Raw genomic sequence first — 10,286 nt, forward strand, 5'->3', positions numbered from 1 at the left:
TGAGCTTCATGAGGTAGTCACCTGAAATTGTTTTAAGCAGCCTTTCAGTTCCCAGAGATGCTCAGCACTTGTTGGCCTTTTTGCCTTCACTCCGGTCCATCTCATCCCAAACCAGCTGGGTTTAGGTCATGTGACTATGGATGCTAGGCCATAGTGGCTGTAGCTCAGGAGGTAGAGCTGCTGATCGGAAGGTTGGTGGTTCAATCCCTGGCTCCCCCAGTTTCCATGCCAAATATCCTTGGGCAAGATACAAACCCCGACTTGCTCTCCAATGCATCCATCGGAGTATGAATGATAGTTAGAAAAGCGCTCACCGTATAGATAATAGTGCTTGTGTGTATGGGGTGAATGCAGTGTGTTGTATAGAGCGCTTTGAGTACTCCAGGAGAGTAGAAAAGCGCCATATAAAAACCAGCCCATTTACCATGCCATCTGACGCAGCACTCCATCACTCTCATTCTTGGTCAAATAGCCCTTACTCAGCCTGGAGGTGTGTTTGGAGGTCATTGTCATGTTGAAAAATAAATGAGGGTCAACTAAATGCAAACCAGGATGCTGTGGTAGCCATGCTGAATCAGTGTGCCTTCAATTTTTTCATCATTGTCACCAGCAAAGCACCCCCGCACCATCACACCTCCTCCTCAATACTTCACAGTGGGAACCATGCATGTAGAGACCATACGTTCACCTTGTCTATGTTGCACAAAGACACAGCAGGTGGAACCAAAGCTCTCAAATTTGGACTCATCAGGCCAAACACAGCTTTCCACTGGTTTAATGTCCAGTCTTTGTGTTTCTTGGCCCAAACAAATCTCTTCTATTTGTTGCTTTTGCTTAGTAATGGTGTCTTAGCAGCTATTAGATCATAAAGACTCATTTGCGTTGTCTCCTCGGAACAGTTGATGTGACTGCTACTGGAAGTCTGTTTGGCATTTATCTGGGCTGCAATCTGAGATGATGTTAACTTGCAATTTCTGAGGCTTCAGTCTCCAGAGACTGAAGAAGTCACTTGGATGAGTGAACAAACGTTTCTCCCACTGAAAACACTATGTCCAAATGAACAGAATCAACCTTTTGGGATTTACTTACCTGGATTATTGAGCATGCATCAAGTTACACCACTGAATGAAAATAATGTTATTGGTTTTTCATGTCATTATTATTCTCTGCGTGGAATTTATTTAGAGTTAAAAAGACTGCAATAAATACAATAGATTAAAAAACGGTGGTATTTCCAAATGAAATGGAGCAAAGTAGCAGTATGAGGTAGTGTGCAGTTTGGTTTTCCCCTTGTTTCTAGTTATTCTATAAATATAACTTCTGCTTATTTTTGTGCTCACATAAGCACAAATCTTCAAGTGTTACATTAGTGATTAACACGACACAACAGTATGAATAAAATACTACAGAAGCACTTGAAAGAAATGCTTAAAGGAGAAATTCACGCAGCATGGAAATCAGAGCACATACAATGCACACAGTTAGTACAAAACTACTAATATAAAGATAGAAAGTTAAAGCAAGTCTACAAATCAGCATTACATTTCAGATGTAATAAAAAGAGACTAGGTGTCAAGGAGTCCCAGAGGCCAGTACGTGGGAGTGGACCAAATGCAGGCACAAACAGAACAGCGTTAAGGTTTTCAAAAGCTTTATTATAAACACAGAGATAAGCAATGACAAGACGTGAGTACGTGGTGGGGAATCTCGGACGTGGATGCACAGTAACAGAGGGAGAGTGTGGTTAGGACCTTGCTTTTCCTATATTCCTGAGAAGATGACGGGCAGCCTCCTGGCAGGCATTTGAGTTGTTTAACTTCCGAGGAGTTACGCAGTGGCTTGACGAGGTTACTGAAGGCACAAAGCGATCAAGTTAAGCACATAGCATAAACATGGAATGAGGCCTGGTTACCACCATGAGGTAGCTGACAAATTGGTGAAGAACAGATGACAGAGGACTGGAGCGCACCGGCTTGACTTGGGAAAAGTAGAACATAGGATCTATGCGTATGGATGAAGGGAGTTTAAGTTTAACTGCCATAGGACTGATGACAGACTCAATTTCATAGGGTCCAAAATAGCATGGGGCGAGCTTGTTGGAAAATTGCCTGAGGGGAATGTTCCTGGAGTAAAATTAGGCGCAGGTCTTCTTAGTCGATCCACGTAATGGTGCTTTCAAACAACGGCCTTTAGTAGCACCTCCCGAGTTGCAAGTGGTGTTGAACAGAAGTAACAGCGAGATCAACCTCATTCTGAAGGAACAGGGGTGGATGATAACCTAGAGAGGCTTCAAAAGTTGAGAGACCAGTTGTAGATGAGGTAAGTGAATTATGTGCATACTCTACCCAAGGAAGATGCAAAGAGCAGGTTACCGGGTTTAGTGTGGTGACACAGTGGAGGGCAAATTCAAATTCCTGGATGAGCATCTCAGTCTGGCTGTTGGATTGTGGGCGATATCCAGAGCTGAGGCTGACCTTGGCTCCAAGAACGGTGCAGAAGGTCTACCAGACCTGTGAAGTGAATTGAGGACTCCTGTCTGGGAGAATTTTTGTAAGGATACTGTGGAGACTCAAAATATGACCAACCAGGAGCCTGGTAGTTTCAGAGGCAGAAGGGAGTTTGTCCAGAGCAATAAAATGGGCTGACTTGAAAAACCTATTAAATATTGAAAGAATTACGGACTTCCTGGAAGAAGGCAGGCCGGTGACAGAATTGAATCGAATCTTGAGTGCCGTTCTTGCTTCATGCATAGATGGAGCAGGCGGCCACATAGTCTTTAACATCTCTTTCTGTTCCCCATCAAAAGTGGTGACACTTGATTAATGAAATAGTCCTACTTACACCTACTTACTTGGTGGTGTGAACCCAATGGATGACTGCTGAAAGGGCTGGAATGGGGACATAGCAGTGATTAGGTAGACTGGTACCTGGGTCAGGCTCATCCTGAAGAGCCTGGTGGATTGACGTCCCAGGAGATGAAGCCACCATGAAGGTGGCAGGGAGGATGGTGGCAGTCTCGGGTGGGTCATTGTTGGTGGCAAACTGGCGGGACAAGGCATCAGGCTTGACATTTCTGGAGCCTGGGCAATAGGAAGTAGAGAAATAGAGAAAATGCAATAAAAAAAAAAAAGCTAATGGGCTGGGCTGTCATTGAGCCTCTTGGCGGTTCTTAGTTAAGTTAGGTTCTTGTGATCAGTCCAAATGGTAAATGGCTGTTCGGCTGCTTCTAATAGGTGACACCATTCCTCAATGGCTAATTTTACTGCAAACAGCTCTCAGTTGCCCACATCATAATTTCGCTTGGCTAGAGTGAGGCGACGTGAGAAGAATGCTGTAGCTTGGCTTGTGGCCCTTGTTTCAATTCAATGAAGGCTGCTTCAACTTCAGGAGACCAGAAATGGTGAGTGAGTGAGTGAGTGAGTGAGTGAGTGGTGCAGCTACCTAGCTGTAATTCCGAATGAAGTGACGGTATAAGTTAGCGAAAGTGGGCCATTCATTCACTGCTTGAATCTTTGCTGGGTCGGTCTTCACCCGTCTCCTGCCAGAATATAACCAGAAAAGGTTACTGAAGGAAAGTGGAACTCACATTTTTCTACCTTGAAATATAACCAATTTTCCAGGAGGGGTGTCCCTCAATACATCATTAACTAGTGTCTGAAAAACCACAGGGGGCATTAGTGAGACAACATAACCAGATATTCGAAATGACTTAGGTGTGCTGCGTTGAATGCAGTCTTCCATTTATCCCCTCCCGGATGTGCATCAGGACAGTGGGAGAGTGTAGGGAGAGCAGTAACTAGTGAGAAGTTGATTTGCGGCTTACTTGCAGATAGAGAGTGAAAGGCTCTGGAGGGGGTAGCCGGGTGATCACAGACATCACTAAAAAAGAAAAGAAAATAGAAGTGCAAGGTTGCTGTTAAGATTTGAAAGCCTACAGATTAAGGGAAGAGGATGGTATACCTCGGTACAGGGCCATTAGCATTTGACCCACCTCCAAGCTTTAGAGGCTGACTAATATGTTGAAGTTGGGGTGACACGGAGCAGCAGTAGCAGGTAGGACAGAGATCACACCTACACTATATTGCCAATCCAAATCATTGTATTCAGGTGTTCCAATCACTTCCATGAGCTATGACTATTTCATTAATCATGGAAGTAAATTCCAGCGTGGATATTGTGATAGGAAGTCCAGTCATGAAATTTCCTCACTCCTACATATTCCACAGTCTGCTAGAGGTATAATAACAAATTGAAGTCGGCAGACACTGAAGCACATAGTGCGCAGGGGCCACCAATTTCCTGCAGTCAGCCGCTACAGACCTCCAGACTTCATGTGGGCTTCAAATTAGCTCTCTGGATTGATGAATCCTGCCTCTCCATCAGGCAGTCTGTTAATGTTTCAGCATACCAACACATTTTGGACGATGTCATACTCCCAACTTGAAATTTTCTCCAGACATTTATGCATTCATTGTATAAAACATGGACGTAGCCACCAGGACCAGACTCAACATTTGTCTTTTAGCCACCATCAAGTTGTTTTTTGTTTTTCAAACCAGAAGTGTCTACATATGGATAAAAAATTGCTGTGCTAGCAAGCTTGGTTGGGAAACTGCATGGATAGGCTGTACAGATGCAACTCAGAGACAGACATATCAGCAGATTAGGGCTAGGTAACAGACCAATAAAATAATCAATCACCAAAACTGAAGCACAAACTTCTACCACAAGCAAGCCTTAATGTTAGTCATATAATCCATTACACAGCTCCAGAATGCAAAACCATTTACAGTAAAGGTGTCCAATTCAGTGATGCACAGTTGCTCTAGCAGACTTTGGGACTATTTACAGTCAGCAATAAATGCCCTAACTATGTTTTAAAGCAAATTCACCCCACTCTGAGTTTTTATGAAGGAGTAAACTACCCATAAAGCATTTGTACCAGACTGTAAACATGTGTTTTAATACTGTAAAGTTGGACATTTGTGTAATGGGAGTCTATGGCAATCAACTCCCTTTTCGAGTCAGCCTCTAGTGGCTGCTAGAGGAACTGCAGTTCTTGCCAGTTGTGCATTTGCTTTTGTTCAGCTCCAGATGTTACTTCCAACTTTTCATCTAGTCCAACCAGGTGGTAAAAGCCTTCTTTTGTATCCACAATCATGGAACCCACAGGATCACCCTAAAGGCACCAAGGCACCTTGGATAGGGAATTATTTTTCTTGGTGTTTAGTTGGTCTAACAACCTCATCCAAGTAGTAACAGGCATTTATTACAACAGGAGGATTTAAGGAGATAAAAGGCCAAAGGAAAATAAGACAGAACAGTAAAAAATACATTTCAATCTATATAACAAAACAGCTGTAATTTGTAAATGGACTGATTCTTATATAGCGCTTTTCTACTCTCCTGGAGTACTCAAAGCACTCTACACAATACGCCACACTCATCCATACAAATACACACCCAGTCAGTGCATTGGAGAGCAAGTGGGGGGTTAGCATTTTGCCCAAGGCATGCAGACTGGGGGAGCCAGGAATTAAACAACCAACCTTCCGATCAGTAGATGGCCTGCTCTACCACCTGAGCTACAGCCACCCTGTACACATTCTGTCTTGCAATCCTTATTTATGCCAAATGAAAAACAGAATGTTCATTGTATGCTTTGAGAAAACTGATTCACAGAGACTACTCTTAACTAAGTAGCAGAGTGTATCGAAAATCTATTGATTTTTCTGTGTCTCATTCGTACCCCTGAACCTGTGTGAATATTTAACGAGGACATAACGCCTCACTAGATCTGAACAAAGCTGGGGGACTGTTAATTAGTCTGAGTGCTTTCAATTCCCAGAACAATCCCCCCTCTCTAGCCCGCCAACTTGGTCTCAGATGTGTTCAGGGAACCATCAATTCACTGTAAACCCTAACAATGTCAGGCTACTTTGAATATTTCCTATATGTGTGTTTGTGTCAGCTGTGTAATAATAGGGGGGTTTTTTTATGTCAGTGGAAATACTAACACCAGGATACAGAAATAGTTCTGAGTAAAAGTCCTCACATTTCACCAGCATGACTTTAGTAAACTAAAAAAACTAAAATCAAAACTAAAATGGCTTCTGTAATGGTACATGTTTATTTGTTAATAAAGTAGCAACTGGTTCTATATTATTTTATGTCCAATTTATTCATTGGTTTCTGTCCCTCAGCTTGTCTCTATTGCTGTTTGGCAAAACACTTTACTGTGTTCCTGGTAATAAAAATCAAATGCATTTGGATTGTTCCTTTATGTTTGTGCTTTTATGGTTCTGCAAGGCAAAGAAACTGATAAATCCATGCCAGACAACATAGTTAGTTACAAAACAGCCAGGGATATTGGCAACTGTGTGCTCGTATAATCCCTGGGCTTGAGTGTGTGTGCACAAAAATGGAAGCAAGTGATGGTAGATTCATCACTGTGTGATTGCAGTGCTGAAAAAAAACTGAGACAGATTTTTCAGTCAAAAACATAAAGGATGTTGCATGTGAATGCATGTAAAGCAAAACAGTGCAGTGTGCAGTGTTCATTATGACAGGCCGAGGTGATGGGAGGGGAGGGGAGTGACGGTGGAGGCAGACAAAAAGGGCTTAATACAGGTGTTGTTCATTCACATCCAGCATCTCACGCTCTGGCAGTCTCCCACCTCAAAGCCCTGACTGCAAAGCCATGATCAGTGGGCTGGAATCCCTCTGTTTACGCTGCTAAAAATAGATTTCACACACTGTGATGACGTGGCATCTCGTGACAAGACCCCCATCCAGCCTCCCCCTTCTTCCAAGACTCCCCAGCCACTCTCTTCCCTCCTTACTGGTATGCAACTGTCACTCTGGCTACATGACACTTCACATTAAATCTTTGTAGACATCGGACAGGGAGGGAATGTGGCATATCCTTTAAAAGAAATGAAAAATTAAAACAGAGGAGGAGAAAATGACAAGAAAAAAAGGAAGTGATAATGTGAATATCTAGAGATGACATAAAGAAAAAGAGAAGGAAGAGTGAATAGATGGACGACAACACAGGGAGAGAGAGGGAGGAGGAGAAGGAGCAAGTGGCAATCAATAATATGACTCATTCTTTCTGCAGTGGCTACTTCCTAACAGCATTCATTAAAGCAAACCTAATCATTTTGGCTAGATAATCAAATCCTGTGAGGCTCCATCTTCTTTCACTCCCTGCCACACACACACTAACAAACACACTCAAATCATTCAAAATGAACCTAAAATGGGAGGAAATAGGACGAGCACATCCATAACCAGTATGCATCTGGCACTGGATCTGCTGATAGGAGTGATAACAAGCAGATGGGTTATTTGTTTGTGGTTTTTTTGTCCATGGCAGCAGCATAATAGTTTGAAACTTTTTTGGAAATCCAAAAACGTTTCGAACCATTAAGCTGCTGCCATGGACAAAAAAACATTCTCTGGCCTCCATTAATCTATCCATTTTTCTCCATTTTCACAGGTGTAATGTAAAGGTGTATATGTGAGTGAGAGAGGGACAGCCAAAGAGAGATATATCATAATTCACTGATTAGCAAGAAAATAGACAAAAATGCCCAATTATGCAACAGCGAGAAATACACAGAAAGCAATTAAAGTAGGTAACAAAAGATGTTAAAGAGACACGTAGAGATACAATAACTAAGGAAAACACTGCAAAGAAATCAGAGCTTCCAAAAAGCCTCATGGAGGCAAAAAGAGACACAACATACACACAGAGATAATATATATATATATTATATATATATACACACAGACCAAAAACAAATACAAAGAGGTAAAAGCTATGAGAAGTAAAGCGTGTGCAAAGAAACGACAAACTGTTGCAGAGATTAAACACCTACAAGAACGCATAAAACAAAGCCCAAAAAACACAAAACCATCAAATCAATCACGGATTTAATAAGAGAAGAAGATAAGGAGACAAAAACCTGCAAAACAACGACAAGAAGACAGAGAAAAACAGAGGGAAATGACCACAACAACGCACTAAACAACGATGATATGCAAAGCACCTACACAAAATGACCAAAAAGAGATGCAATCGAGAAAAAGGATAGTCACAAAGACGCACGAAATGACTGCAGACGGAAGGAGATCAACCCACAACACAACAGCAGCCATGGGGCAGCTCTTACAACGTTTTACGTGTCTCCACAGGTGTCCCTTATGTCATGCAAGTTGCCACAGTAGACAGACTAACATTATTCCCCTCACACCACAGTCATGATATATGTAGACTATGCTGCTTAGCTGTTTTGCACTGCTTATGACGGACACCACCTGACCTCTGCAGCCCAAATCAATGCTGCCACAAATAATGCGGGAATTAATTAAACGTTGCATCGCCTCCATTCCTCCATGGAATTAACGAGAGATAGGAGCGTTAATTAGCAGTGACACCGTACAATCGGTCAACAACTGCGGCATCAGGGCGATCGGCGGCTCACCTGCAGTCACGGTCTGTCTGCAGACAACATATCGCGCACATCTCCGGACTTTTCAGAGGATTTTCAGAGGAGACACGCCGGCTTACAGCGTTATCTTTCATATATTGTACAGTGAAGTGTTAGCGGTGTTCGTTCTGCTGATTTCCCCCCACAAACAGCGCTCATTCCCGGTGTGTTTCCGCCTGTCAAAGCTGCTGTCAACGCCACAGCGGACTACCCGGCCGTCCTGTTCGGGCTTTCCGCTGCAGCGCAGTGTGCTGCCGGTGGCTGCTGATAACATGCCGGGTAAATAGTAATAACAGAACAGGACATTTTTCTGCAGAGCAACAGAGGAGAAAGGCGTCCTCTAGTGGGTCACCTGTGCCAGCTGCGAAATTACTGCTGAAAGAGTGTTCAAGTAAGCAGGGGCGTTTACAGGATTTCTTAAGTGGAGTGGCACGAGATCGACCAAGAACAAGGGGACCAGGACACCACAGTTTTGAAAATATGGGTATTTATATGAAGCCCTGTATTCTCATCCAGACAGTATTAGAACATCATTTTATATTTGACTTTTACAAAATGATAAAATACAAAGTGTGCCACAGGTGGAAAGCAACATATTTCTTGGTCCCCACACTTCTTATCACTAACAGTATGAAATTTTAGCTGATGTGTAAGAATAGGGTTTAGACACTGTGAGTATGCTGCAAATAGATGAAAATTAAAAGGAGGACAGAAATAAAGGACATAGGAACCCTGCAAATGTGAGAATGAATGGCACACAGAGTATACGACTGTCAGGCCCCCATGGCGTGGACCAAGCTCCTAGTTAAACTCGGGAGGCATATAGGCATTTCCTCAGTGCTTAATTGTGGGATGGTGGTGCTTTGTAGATACAGTAATCGTAGCAACAACAATCTAATCAGGCAAGCTAACCGATCTTTCATTAGTCTTAAATTACTGCCTGTTATTCATTGTATACAAAACAGAGTGAATCCTCAATGCCAGGATCTCCTCTTTGACACTAAACTTCTAGAGCAATTACCTCACTTACCTCAATTGACTAGAGTAAATAAATCTGATTTGATTGGCTGATTCCTGCCTCTGAAAAATGTAACTTTTCAGTACAAGCGGCACAAATCATTGGAACCAACAGTTCTACAGTTCAGTTGAGCATCACATGATGTCATGCTGTATAATGCTGCTATAGGTTTAGGTTGCCAGGGGCCTTTCCACAGTACACTGAGTACTTCCTCATAGTGAGTTCTTTTTCCCCACCATTAACAAATGCATGCTCAATGGAGATCAACAGGGAGTCTTTCTCTAATATTGTAAGTTCTTTACCTGAGAATATACTGTAAAGTGCCTTGAGATAAATTTTGTAAACGGGCTCTATGTAAATAATACTGAATAACAGCCACTAGGCAATGCACATGATGAGGCATAAACAAAGAGAAATACTGGTTTATTTTTAACAAAAAGCATCATTTATTGTGCAACAATATTACATTTCCAGTGAATTCATATCATTGTAGGAAAACCAGGACAACAAGGAAGCAGTGCAAGAACCTCCATGCACAAGCATCATTGAAAAACAGCTGACTCGAGTTTTGACTCTGTGGAAATGTGTGTGTGCTGGTTTCACTCGATTTCGGAATGGACCATTACTGTAAAATAATTTACAGACATAAAGCAAAAAAGCCACACAAAAAAACCTGATTTGGCTCAATTAAATATTTCCTTCAAGATCAATACGTTTGGCCCAAAGCAAAAGATAAATAAGCAACAAATTGAAGAAAATTACCTTAACACATG

The 10,286-nt window shown here is 42.3% G+C and overlaps 1 protein-coding gene across 1 annotated transcript in view; it reads right to left on the reverse strand.

Annotated features, from left to right (window-relative positions):
- The window catches only part of pitpnm2 (phosphatidylinositol transfer protein, membrane-associated 2), a 62,409-nt gene extending 53,697 nt beyond the window's left edge, over positions 1-8,712 (reverse strand). The window contains exon 1 of the mRNA XM_085414496.1: positions 8,490-8,712. The gene's annotated coding sequence lies outside the window, so the exon portion shown is untranslated. The remainder of the gene's footprint in view (positions 1-8,489) is intronic.
- Between the last annotated feature and the right edge of the window lie 1,574 nt (positions 8,713-10,286).

Source organism: Rhamphochromis longiceps, linkage group LG7 (assembly GCF_057381845.1).
Source record: "Rhamphochromis longiceps isolate RC_006_pf linkage group LG7, R_longiceps_female_GT1.1, whole genome shotgun sequence".
NCBI lineage: Eukaryota > Metazoa > Chordata > Actinopteri > Cichliformes > Cichlidae > Rhamphochromis > Rhamphochromis longiceps.